Here is a 14422-nt window from a genome sequence, read left to right on the forward strand (position 1 = left end):
GTCAAACACGATATTCACACAAACTATGGCACAAACTGTTCATGTGCTCCATCATGATGGATGCTGATCTAACAGTCTGTCGTTGGAACTTCCTCTTCATGCTGAAGTCGATTCGCGGCTCAACCTTTCAAAAGCAAGGCCTCCAAACACTGCTGCACGTAGCAAATCCCTCTCAGCTGCTGAAATGTAGCTGAAAAGCTGACTTGTTGACTCCGCTTATACTCCGCTGTGCTCCCACGTCCATATTGAAAAAGCACCCAGCAATACGGAAGTTGCGGAAACCACGCGAACTTCCGGTGTGGACTTTCCACCAATAAACGTCGCGGGCATTTTACGTCATACACATGGGAAAACCACTGCATAATAGCTAGAGTTTTGCGCTGATCGCACGAGTTGAGGGCGGAAATCGAAACCGCTTTTCGGCTCCTTGTTTGGAATAGTTCGCGGCTCCGCAGAGACGAAACGTTTCAGTTGTAACTTGGAGGCACCATGTAGGTTCGTTATCCATACAAACAAAGACATTGACCAGGTTCTGGTCAGAGACCCTTTAATGAAAATGCGGGACGAGATGATTGCCCTGAACGCATGCCCAGCCGAAATGGTGCTGAATGATGAGCAACGAGCCGAGCACAGAGCTGCCACCCACTGCGCGTACTGTAGGCGGGAGTTCACGCAAGATCTATCCCGTGTCCGGCATCACGACCATTCCAAGCGTTGTACTGCCGGCGAAACAAATTACATCGTTGGGCAACTCCTGTAACGTGGCGTGCACGACGAGAGAAAAACTGCCCATCATGGTGCACAACCTGGCCTACGATTTGGCCGGACTGCTGCGTGAATTTCACCTTCATGGGTGGAAGCGAGCTCCCTTCATCGTGGCCAGTTCCATGGAAAAAATTCGATCGTTTGAAATTGGCACCTTCCTATTCAGAGATACCATGCAGTACCTAAATTCGTCGCTGAGAGAGCTCGTGGAAACCGTCAAATCCATGGGGGGCGCAGAGGCGTTCCAATGCCTGAAGCAGGTATTTGGAGACGACTACGAAATTTTGCTTCGCAAAGGTGTGTTCCCGTACAGCCACGTTAGCTCTTTCGCGGTGTACGACGAATTGGCTATGCCGGCAAAATCAGCCTTCCCAAACGATCTGACGGGGGAGGATATAAGCGACGAAGACTATCAGTGGCGCCATGATAGAGACTGTCAGCGCCATCCATCCGTTGCGCGGACTACTACATTTGTAAATAAATGACGTCACATATGACGTCAGAAGCATGAATAATAAGTAGTGCATAATTAGCCATAGCACGTTTGCATTCGCGTACTTCATTTGCGTTGTATGCCCTTCCCCTTTTCCTTACCGAAGCAGCCCACCCAGGACAGCAATACCAGACGAGAACAGAGAAGAATAGATCACATCAGGTTTAATGACACATATCAGTTCGAAATACATAGAGTTATCACAGTAGATGGGTAGAAATCCAGCGAACCGGTAGAGATGTAGGGAGGGAGTTGCCTCAGGACAGAAGCCGCCGATATTTCGAACAGAGACTGTTCTTCTTCTGGGCACCGTCCTCATCATTGGCAAGGTATTTAAAGGGTTAGGTGTGACGTGTTTAAAGGTTCATGCGAATTGTGTGTCAACAGCCCGGAGGGAAGAAAGGGTCCGTACGGTTTTTTTCGGCTGGAGTGAATGGCCGCTTTGTTAGAGTGTGCAGGGGATTATGTGAACGAAGTCATCTAGGCTCCTGACCGGTTACCAAGAGCAGCATTCAGGGACACCCCCTCTGAAACCCGGCTTGACCTGATAGTATAGGACTACGCAAGGAAGCTAAGTTTACAGGGTGGTGCGTGAGTACGTGAGGAGGAACAGATTTGGGCAGGGAGAGGAGGACATATCTGAGGCGAACAATTCCCTTTTCGCGCCCCGACCTGATAACAACACCGATAACACGCCCGGGAGCTTTCCCGTAAGATAAAGAATAAGATGTGATATATAACAGTGGGAACAAGCATGAGGATTTCCAGATATCGGGAGACTGCCCGATGAAATTGGCAGGTTGGCACCTGTGATAGCCTTCTGGACGACAAATTGACTAAATCCGAGTTCTAAGGGTGCAGCAAGGACAACAGCTACGGTCCGCTTATACTCCGCTGTGCTCCCACGTCCATATTGAAAAAGCACCCAGCAATACGGAAGTTGCGGAAACCACGCGAACTTCCGGTGTGGACTTTCCACCAATAAACGTCGCGGGCATTTTACGTCATACACATGGGAAAACCACTGCATAATAGCTAGAGTTTTGCGCTGATCGCACGAGTTGAGGGCGGAAATCGAAACCGCTTTTCGGCTCCTTGTTTGGAATAGTTCGCGGCTCCGCAGAGACGAAACGTTTCAGTTGTAACTTGGAGGCACCATGTAGGTTCGTTATCCATACAAACAAAGACATTGACCAGGTTCTGGTCAGAGACCCTTTAATGAAAATGCGGGACGAGATGATTGCCCTGAACGCATGCCCAGCCGAAATGGTGCTGAATGATGAGCAACGAGCCGAGCACAGAGCTGCCACCCACTGCGCGTACTGTAGGCGGGAGTTCACGCAAGATCTATCCCGTGTCCGGCATCACGACCATTCCAAGCGTTGTACTGCCGGCGAAACAAATTACATCGCTGGGCAACTCCTGTAACGTGGCGTGCACGACGAGAGAAAAACTGCCCATCATGGTGCACAACCTGGCCTACGATTTGGCCGGACTGCTGCGTGAATTTCACCTTCATGGGTGGAAGCGAGCTCCCTTCATCGTGGCCAGTTCCATGGAAAAAATTCGATCGTTTGAAATTGGCACCTTCCTATTCAGAGATACCATGCAGTACCTAAATTCGTCGCTGAGAGAGCTCGTGGAAACCGTCAAATCCATGGGGGGCGCAGAGGCGTTCCAATGCCTGAAGCAGGTATTTGGAGACGACTACGAAATTTTGCTTCGCAAAGGTGTGTTCCCGTACAGCCACGTTAGCTCTTTCGCGGTGTACGACGAATTGGCTATGCCGGCAAAATCAGCCTTCCCAAACGATCTGACGGGGGAGGATATAAGCGACGAAGACTATCAGTGGCGCCATGATAGAGACTGTCAGCGCCATCCATCCGTTGCGCGGACTACTACATTTGTAAATAAATGACGTCACATATGACGTCAGAAGCATGAATAATAAGTAGTGCATAATTAGCCATAGCACGTTTGCATTCGCGTACTTCATTTGCGTTGTATGCCCTTCCCCTTTTCCTTACCGAAGCAGCCCACCCAGGACAGCAATACCAGACGAGAACAGAGAAGAATAGATCACATCAGGTTTAATGACACATATCAGTTCGAAATACATAGAGTTATCACAGTAGATGGGTAGAAATCCAGCGAACCGGTAGAGATGTAGGGAGGGAGTTGCCTCAGGACAGAAGCCGCCGATATTTCGAACAGAGACTGTTCTTCTTCTGGGCACCGTCCTCATCATTGGCAAGGTATTTAAAGGGTTAGGTGTGACGTGTTTAAAGGTTCATGCGAATTGTGTGTCAACAGCCCGGAGGGAAGAAAGGGTCCGTACGGTTTTTTTCGGCTGGAGTGAATGGCCGCTTTGTTAGAGTGTGCAGGGGATTATGTGAACGAAGTCATCTAGGCTCCTGACCGGTTACCAAGAGCAGCATTCAGGGACACCCCCTCTGAAACCCGGCTTGACCTGATAGTATAGGACTACGCAAGGAAGCTAAGTTTACAGGGTGGTGCGTGAGTACGTGAGGAGGAACAGATTTGGGCAGGGAGAGGAGGACATATCTGAGGCGAACAATTCCCTTTTCGCGCCCCGACCTGATAACAACACCGATAACACGCCCGGGAGCTTTCCCGTAAGATAAAGAATAAGATGTGATATATAACAGTGGGAACAAGCATGAGGATTTCCAGATATCGGGAGACTGCCCGATGAAATTGGCAGGTTGGCACCTGTGATAGCCTTCTGGACGACAAATTGACTAAATCCGAGTTCTAAGGGTGCAGCAAGGACAACAGCTACGGTCCGCAGACGATACACAGACTACGTAATTTTATGATGATACCGTCAGTATCAAGTTGGTATCAAGAGTTATTACGAGCTAAAATAAAGGAAACTGACAATTTGGCGCCAGTGAGTGCCACTTGGGCGACGATTTGGCAAAATGTTTGAAGTATATAGATTGGGCTGGTTGGTGTAAATCCACAAGCGACCAAAGAACAAACACGAAACAACAACAGAGCGACTTGTGTGTGATCTTGGCTCCTGTTAGTTCTTTGGTCGCTCGAAAATGAACGATTTGACCAAACGCTGTAGCAACTTCACGGGGCTGTAGCAAGGGAAACAGGTATAGGCCGCGGACTACTAGCTATTAAGCATGGATATACAGACTACGTAATTAAATGATGACATCTTCGATATCACGTGTATATCCAGAGTTATTACTAAATGAAATGGAAGATATGAACAATTTGGCGTCTGCGAGTGCTGTGGCGATGCGAGTGGCAATGATTTGATCAAACGCGACTTCGTTGGACCAGAGATTTTGGTGCAGAACTAAATACATTCAGAATCGAAGGCGTATATATTCCCAAATCCCAGCAGTGGGTAGGAATACAGAAGGTCACCGACACACGAGGCGGTGAAGAAGTAGAGAACACTGAGTGAACTTTATTTTAGTGTATTTACAATACTTTTTACCCATACTTGGAGGTATAGTCGCAGGTGGATAGGTCTCACGGCAATTTACAACAACACAAGAACAGACAATTACAACAGATGTTGCAGTTTCTAACTTAAAGTCCTATGTCAGATATTGCCTTCTGCAGGTAGGAAAATTTGATTGGCTGAAGTGTGGGAAAGGAAAATTAGTGAGAAACCAAAATAACATGAAAATGAGCTCTTTTCTGAAGGTTCATTTTGAAACGCGTTCTGTCCCTTACAACTACAAATGTAGGGTGCATCGGATGCACCGTACGGATCTTGCTGTATTCAGTTTTTTTTTATTGCGTGTTAGCGTCGCGAAGTAACTGCGGCTATGAGCGGCGTACAGACGTCAACAGACGTATGTTGTATTCAGGAGTATAGTTATGCGTGGAACGTGTAAGGTGCTCCAAAAATAAATTGCATAGCAATCAGCGAGTTTAGATCAGTTTGAAACCAAACAACAATAACGCGGTTTGATGGTGCGACCCGTTCCTTCAATCCCATCCTATACCTTTCAACTTGATCTCCAATGTTTATTGTAGATTTCCAATAACGAGTTGTATGGATCCATGGTATGAAGACTAGAATGGGATTGAGTATAGCCTGTATGGGGGAGTAGAAACTGGAACAGGGTAGAATATCGCACGTGGCGATTAGACACCCCAACGTCAAAAATAAAGTTGTTCATTAGCAGATTTGGAGATAACGCTAAACAAGTGCTACGCGCCCTCGAGTACATTATTTATTTCTTTTGTGTGGGAGAGATTTACTAGACGGATTTCACATGGTACTATACAACAAGCACAACACACACATAACATACACAACACAAGATCAACGATACAGGGCGATGCAAATTGCGGGTATTAACAAATGACAGGCAATGAATGATAAATGATCATGGATGGGAAAAAATATGGATGGTGAAAAAAATATGTACAAAATATGAATTCGCTTATGACGGGACGCCGGCGATGGTGACGAGACCGCCGACAGCGCGAACAGAAGGGTGATCGCCCCAACAGCGCACAAAACCACCCTCCCCTAGCGCATTTATTTCTCGCTGAAGATGAAGCAATGCTTAGATCATGGTAATCAGGGCTCTCACACACGCGGGCCGCATGTGCATGGCTTGCAGTCAGCTATTCTGTGCCCCGAGGGCTCTTGACCACTAAATAGAATAAAGCTGCCTACCCCCCCCCCCACCCAATAATGAAGAATTCGGAATGAAACCAGGTTTTCAGGCATTGTTTTTATCCTTGCTCGATGTGGTGCTGCTTCTGTCGACGTTAGGAAGTACATTCACATCGAGCAGTTCTTGTGACTCATGAACCTCAACAAGTAGCGATCTGGTCTGAACGTGCATTTTGATAAACTACACTGTAAGTAATATGATAATTGAGAAGTAATAGTGCATGGAGACAAGTGCAGAGTATGACATCATCTTAATTTACACTAAGTTTATGGGCTTGCAGCATAGCAGCAGCCTCTCCGGATATCATGCGCGAAAAACTATACGGAGCACAGAGAGGCGCAGATAAAAAATAAAAAAATAGAGATGGAGTAGTTATGTACGAGGCTCATTGTGTGAATTTTTTTAATTATTTCTCTTTCCCTGATTTTTTTCTTTTTCACGTTGAAAATGCAAGCAAAATGAACAATACAGTGTGTAAACCGACAATTTCAGTGCTCCTGAACGTTGGGATAATCGTTCGTGAAGAACTATGTACGAAGAACTTGAAACGCCTTTCAAATTTTCAGCGTCTAATTTGTAAAAGAAGCATATTTGTTTCTGTTGGTGTGTTAAGTGAAGTTTTTAAGTGACGAATTGTATATGCGAATGCCTAATAACTATACCGCTCAGCTGTTTACGCTAAGGTACTTTGCTATAATTGCGGTCCTTTCCAGGGGTTTCATTACCCCCAACCCCCAGGGAGGTGTACACACCCCCTGAATTTTTTCAACCACCCCCCTGTAATTCCTGAGATTTCCTGATACAGCTTGGTCACCAATGCATATACCCATAGATATATATCCATAAAGATATACCCCCCCCCTTATGGATAAAGATATACGCCCCCTTGAAATCGCGAACACATCTTATCACGCCGGGTACCGCATCTTGGCTTCTATGCGCATTGATGATAGTGCCAGCCGCAACAACAATGACAAAAAAGAAATTGTCGTTACTCTTCGGTGCTGATACGAGTTGCGCAACGGACTAAAAGCTGATATCTGCCGTTTGAATTCAGCATGAGAGAGCCGCTACGATATGGCAAGGAAAAAAACTTGCCAAGATACGGGGCACAAAAGTGAACTTGCACGGCAAATCGCTGGCAATCCGAACATTTACACGGCAGCAGACACCTACGAGCACTGGTACTAAAGTACTAAAGGAAAAGACATCATAGATGAAAATATCCGTTACGAAGCCGTTTGAATTTCACTGTTCATGGTAATCAACCAATTTTTATCGAAGTGCAGCACGCAAAGAGAAGTCCATGATTCGCTTATACGTCTACCTGCAAGAAATGACCCACAGTCTCCTTCTGAAACACTTGCCACTTCTTTGAGAAATGTAAACAAGTAACCTTCTGCATTCCCGATGATGACAGGGGCATCCAAGGAATACACCACAAAGAGTCACTGCTGTATTCTGCATAGCGAAGCCTTATCAACGACTTCTACTAGGCCCTTGTACTGGGATTTTAACAGTGGTTACTGCAAAATTTAGAAAAGGCGCCGGCAGAGCCCTTTCAAACGGGCAAAACCCTTTGTATCATGGTGCCAAAGGCATATTCGAGAGGCTTATGCTATTGCCCTTCCCACTGAGATTGTAACGGAGGCGACCGCAAAATCCGTAAAAGACCGCAGCAGAGCCCTTTACAACGGGCGAAACCTCTTTAATCATGGTTCCAAACAGATACTATCAACGGCTTATGATGCTCTTCTACATGGATTGCAACAGAAGCGACCACAAAATTCGGAAAAGGCAGCAGCAGAGTCCTTTAAAACGTAGGAAACCCCTTGTATCATGGTACCAAGGGCATATTCATGACGGCTTATGCTATGCCTTTCTACCGGGATTGCGCAAGAGGGGACCGCAAAATTCGGATACGGCGGCAGCAAGGCGTTTTAAAACGGGCGACACTCCCTGTATCATGGAGCGAAAGAAAGGAAGTTATCAGTGGCTTGTGCAATGCTATTCTGCTGGAGTTATAACGCAGGTGATCGCCAAACTCGGAAAACGTGGCAGCAGAGTCCTCTTAAACGAGCAAAACCCCTTGTGTCATACTGCCAAAGACTTATTATCAACAACTTATACTATGCCATTCTACCGAGATCATAACACAGGCGACAGCAAATATCGGAAAAGGACGCAGCATAGCCCTTCAAAACGGGCGAGACCCCTTGTATCATGCTGCCAATGACATGTCATCAATGGCTTGTGCTGTGCCCTTCTACTGAGATTGTAACAGCTAGGCTACCGTAAAATACGGAAAATGCGGCAGCAGAGCCCTTTAAAACGGTCGATACCCCTTGTATCATAGTTCCAAAGTCATATACGTATTCGCAACGGCTTATGCTATTGCCATTCTACTGGAATTATAAGGGATGCCGCCGCAAACTCCGTAAAAGGCTGCAGCAGAGCGCTTTAAAACGGACAAAAACTCCTTTAATCATGGTGGCAGACATTTTACACACATATAAAGACGCGACGGCTTATGTTATGCCCATCTCCTGTGATTGCATCGGAAACCACCGCAAAATTTGGAAAAGGCGGCAGCAGGGCTCTTTACAATAACTCAAATGATTTGTATCATGGTGCCAAAAAGATACTATGAACGGCTTGTACTGGGATTGTAACAGAGGCTACCGCAACGTTGGGCAACAGATCGAGCCCTTTAAAACGTGCGAAGCCCCTTTAATCCTGGTGCCAGGGCGTACCTGTTTCTACCCTGTACATGGAGAGGTCGCGTTTGAAGAAACTGCTTCCAAAAGGACACTCGCGAATGCAAAAAAAAAGAAATAAAAGAAATAAAATGATATCAAATTTGGGGCTTAGTATGAGCTCATATAAAAATAATCTAAAAAATGTCTTAAGCTGGTTTTACAGAATGTATACATGGAATCCAGATTTCGGAGTTTGAGCCCCGTACCATTTTCCCCTTTTGCACCCTGAGAGGTCGCGTTTTACGAAAGCGCTTCCAAAATGGCACTCCAAATGGCCAAATGGCCAATTTCATCAACTTCGGGAGTTAATATCATTTGATATATCAGTAATATTAAAGATGTCCTAAGCTGATTTTGTAATACGTATATGTGAAAGTAACATCACGGGGCTTGAAGCCCGTACCTTGTTCCCCTGTTGCACCCTGAGAGGTCGCGTTTGAAAAAAATCGCTTCCAAAACGGCACTCGAAATGGTCCATTTCATAAAATTCGGGGCTTAATCATTTGATATAACAATAATATTGAAGATGTCCTAAGGTGAGTTTGTAATATGTATATCTGAAAGTAAGATCAGGGTTTGAACCGCGTACCTTGTCCCCCTGTTGCACCCTGAGAGGTTCCGTTTGACAAAATCGCTTGCAACACGGCACAAGAAATGGCGAAATGGCCAACTTAATAAAATTCGGGGCTTACTATCATTTGATATAAAAATAATATTAAAAATGCCCTAAGCTAATTTTGTAATCTGTGTGTGTGAGAGTAAGATCACGGGGTTTGAACCTCGTGCCTTGTTCCCCTGTTGCACCCTGAGAGGTCGCGTTTGACAAAATCGCTTCCAAAACGGCACACGAAATGGCCAAGTGGCCAATTTCATCACCTTCGGGGCTTAATATCATTGGATATAACAATAATATTAAAGATGTCCCAAGCTGATTTTTTAGTATGTATCTGTGAAAGTAAGATCACAGGGCTTGAACCCCGTATCTTGTTCCCCTGTTGCACCCTGAGAGGTCGCGTTTGACAAAATCGCTTCCAAACCGGCACTTGAAATGGCCAATTTCGTCACCTTCGGGGCTTAATATCATTGGATATAACAATAATATTAAAGATGTCCCAAGCTGATTTTGTAGTATATATATATGTGAAAGTAAGATCACGGGGTTTGAACCCAGTACCTCATTCCCCTGTTGCACCCTGAGAGGTCGCGTTTGACAAAATCGCTTCCAAAACTGCACTCGAAATGGCCAAATGGCCAATTTCGTCAACTTCGGGGCTTAATATCATTTGATATAAAAATAATATTAAAGATGTCCTAAGCTAGTTTTGCAATATGTATATGTAAAAGTAAGATCACGGGGTTCGAACCCCGTATCTTGTTCTCCTGTTGCACCCTGAAAGGTCGCGTTTGACAAAATCTTCCAAAACGGCACTCGAAATGGACAGTTTTATCAAGTTGTATAGTTTAATACATATAAAAGCGATATAAAATACAAAACGGTATCATTTGTATATTACTTACTCAACATAAAGTTGTCTATTCTGTCAGCCCTTTCGAGTTCTGGAAAAAATGACCGTTCCCCTTTCGAACTCCTTCAGACGGGCCGTACAGTCTCAGCGCATGCGTATTACGATAGTACTGGGACTTAGTCCGTCAAGCGCCTAGGAGGGGAACCCTGTCTGAGTCGCAACTTTGAAGGCACTGGGTACATCACGATTAACACTCACACATCGTGCCGTGGTTGGTATGTGGCCTGGAGGACGTACTGAACAAAATCGTCGATGACATTTCCAGAATTTGACTGTCTTTGTCGAAAAATCGTAGTCTAAACATGGGCGCTGTGCAAAAATCGACAGAATCCCCATAGGCGCAATGCATTAAAATTCATTTGGTCAGAGTGGACTAGGTTTATATTCTGCTAGCGCCTTTCATGTCTCCAGGGGTTCTTTACATGGTGTTCTTCTCTATTAGACGATGACATCTTAAAAATTTTATTCTGTTTTGCTGTTAATTGGCATAAACGCTGTCTCCCATTGAATTCACATCCTGTAAGGCCGCTTCCCGCTTAGCGGCTGAGCATAGTGGCGGAGTGCGCCGGCGGGGGGTGACCGCGAATTTTGGGATTGCAGAAGAATGGGGGTTCACGAACGGTAGCACCCCGATTCATCCAAATGTTTATTTCGTCCAAGTATTCACAACGTCCAAGTACTCAGCACGTCCGAAAAAAATTGGACATAGTGGGCATTGGACGAACTGAACCAAAGGGGGGAAAACTTGACCAACCTGTCCAAATAACCGTACCGTCCAAACGCTTGTTTCGTCCGAAAAGGGAGGGGGATCTCCGAATGCCAGTGAACAATTGCTTCGTTTACGATTGAAGGTAGGATTTAAACATTCACACCGAAAGATGCCGTGCCATACACCAAGTAAAACGAAAAACAAATGCTCAGCCTGCTCTGTTTATTTATTTTTCTTTCTTTCTTTTTTTTCATTCCAACAACTGACTTATTAGTTGAATGTAAGATTTAAACATTCCCACTGAAAGATGTTATACACCGAGTAAAACGAGAAACAAATGCTCAGCCTGCTCCGTTTAGCTTTTTTTTTCCTTTGAACAACTAACTTATTAGTTAGCATGGCCCAGCAGGTGGGACATGCGCTGCAGGTATGCCTTGATGACATGGGCAAACTGCTCTGTTACGTTTGTGAAGGGTGCTTCGTTTCCCAGCATCGTTTCCCCTGAGCTGTATTTGGTATCATCTCATATGGCCCAAGTGTGCATAAGGCCCAAGTGATCAGAACGCCCAAATGTTCATAAGACCCGAAAAAATGTTGGGCCTTTTGAGCATTTGGGTCAAATGCGAAGGGCAGGGTAAGGTGTCCAGAAGGCCAAAATATTCATATGGCCCGAATGGTCATATGGCCCGAAAACCGGGAGGGAAGACTGGGAGTGACCTAGATACTAGATAGTATGAGTGACCTAGAGTGACCTAGATAGTATTTTCTTTGCACATATGCGCAATATTAATTAAATGCTGAATGCGACAGAGGAGAAAAAGGTAACTGAACTAAAAAAAATTAATGAAAGTAACTTAACTAAAAAAAAATTAATAAAAGTAACTTAACTAAAAATATTAATAAAAGTACTGAAATGAAGAAAAAAAATTTCAAGCAAATAAGATATAAATGTGACAAAAAGTAAAATACAAATAAATATTGAATCCTTACAGCGTTCAATATTTCGCTCGGTACAGATTGGTAAGCTCTGTGCCTAATACATTTATTGAACAACTGATTCGTTTGCCGCATTAAAAGCTTTTCAACTTTCGCTTGAATACTGCTATGACGCACAATATGTAGCGCTTTTTCTGCGAAGGTATCCAAGCCGGGCACGGCAGTAGCGTAGCTAGAAAAAAATATTTCTGGAGGGGTTCAGGAGGAAATTTGCATAGGAGATAAGGGTTTACTCCTCGTTTCTCTCTTCCAGATGCGCTACCAAAGGTACGATTTCGGGAGGGGTCTGAACGTCGCAAGCCACGCCTACACATGGGACCGTTTTTTCCGCTCTAACCCATCGGCGTAATTTTTTTCGAGACCATTTGTTCCGTCACCAAATTTTCCGGGGCCATTTTTTCGGGGCCGTTCGACCAAATGGCGCTCTATCAAATAGGCGGACACCTTCGAATTGATTCTGTAACTGAATTCTTTGGAGACTACATTTCACAAAACGGAAGAAGCGCATTGTTTGTGTTCACGTGAGATGCGCGCTGCAGAAGGAGCATATTCCACTGAGTGACCGAGTGCAATTGTCCAAAATGGGCACTGCTTGATGAACATAATAAATCTCAGTCCCGAGCAAAATACCAAGCCGTAGCGATTCTCGGCAAAGTGTGGAATTCCTGCGCAGTCACACCTGAAAAGCGATTTTACAGAAAAGTATTTCTCGCATATAACTCGCACTGACAAAAGTACCGCATTTTTCTGTGTACAAGCTCCGTTATATATAAAAAAAGTTCTCTGAAGAAGTCCTGCGCAGGATGATGACGCGCATATGATGACATTAGATGACGCGCAGGACTTCTTCAGAGAACTTCTTTCAATGTATAACGGCGCTTATACACTGAAAAATACGGTCGAAAAAATACACTGTGAGTCTTCCTTTCTGGTTTTCGGGCAATATCACCATTTCGGCCTTCTGGGCGTTAGGGCCTTCTGGACACCTTATCCTGTCCTGCTCATTTGACCCAAATGCGCAAAAGGCCCAATTTTTTTTTCGGGTCTTATGAACATGTGGACGTTTTGGTCACTTGGGCCTTATGCCGTCCGTAACGTCATGTGGGGTTGGCTCTTGAATTTCATGCGCAGCGAATTACGCCACCCTTCGGCGTGATTGTTTGTGCGGAGATCGTCCTCATCCGCAAACTAATTCCAGAGATGAACGTTGGTAAGCCACTGCCGCTCGAAGTAGTCTACGTAAAGGCAAAGGACCGCAAGTTTCCATTCAGATCCCTAGATGTTTCCAAGAAAGATCACTGACATTGGGAAACGCGGTACTTAGCGAGAACACACACACAGTTATAGAAAACAACACATCGTTAACTGGACGGTCACTGTAGGTCAGCGGTCCTGTGAACGGGTTTGTGTTTTCTGTGATTCCCCGTTTGATCAATAATCCATTTGCTTTCATGAATACAGTCACCTGCCATTCACCCAGTGTCAAAATGGCCTGTGCTTTCATGAATGCAGCCAGGCAGTCGCCTGCCGAAAGGAGCAGAGCTTTAGGCAGTCGTCTGCCGAAAGGAGCAGAGCTTTAGGCAGTCGTCTGCCGAATGGAGCAGAGCTTTAGGCAGTCGTCTGCCGAAAGGAGCAGAGCCTTTGGGAATTTCCCCATTTGGACGAAACGGGCTATTGGACGGTACGGGTATTGGACGCGCTGGGCAAGTTTCTCCCCGCCTGGTCATTTCGTCCAAGTGTTCAGTACGTCCGATTTTTTTCGGACGAATTAAATATTTGGACGTTGTGAGTACTTGGACGAAATAAACGTTTGGACGAAATGGGGCGTAACCTTCACGAACACGTGGACGAAATGGGACAATAGGCAAGAATTGGCAATCATAGCGAAAGATAAGGAGGTTAGTGGTTACGTGGGGAAAAATTCCAGAACGAGCAAAGTTTTTTTTTAGATATATTTGTAATACAAAGTTGTGGCATGCAATAAAGAAAGCAGAAGGTAGTGGCCATGCAGAACATAACTGATGATAATGGAGATAGAAGGGAAAAGCATATTTTATTTGTGAAGGGTCCAGGGTGCCTTGTGATTTGTTGATACCGGACGAGTGAAGAGCGTTGAACCTGTATATGAGATACGACTCCCTATCAAGTCTGTCACGTGTGGATCTAAACCCGGTTTCTAAAATATATAGTTTAATGTTGTCAAAATTGTGACCAGGAACGTTAAAATGTTCGGCGACTGCTTTGGGGAGTTTGTTGGACGTGTCGGTTCTGTGTCCGGTAAGGCGGTTGTTCATTTGTTGGCCGGTTTCACCAATGTATTGCATAGAGCAGTCGCCGCATTCAATGCAGTATATGACATTGGAGCTTGTGCATGTGAATGCGTGGTTAACGGCGTGGGTGTAATTGCTCGCAGTGCTTTTGATGGAGTTAGCGTGTTGAACGTGCTTGCATGTTTTGCAGCGCGGGAGGTTGCAGGGTCGTGTTCCCGTGTA

The sequence above is a fragment of the Ornithodoros turicata genome, chromosome 6 (assembly GCF_037126465.1).
Source record: "Ornithodoros turicata isolate Travis chromosome 6, ASM3712646v1, whole genome shotgun sequence".
Lineage (NCBI taxonomy): Eukaryota > Metazoa > Arthropoda > Arachnida > Ixodida > Argasidae > Ornithodoros > Ornithodoros turicata.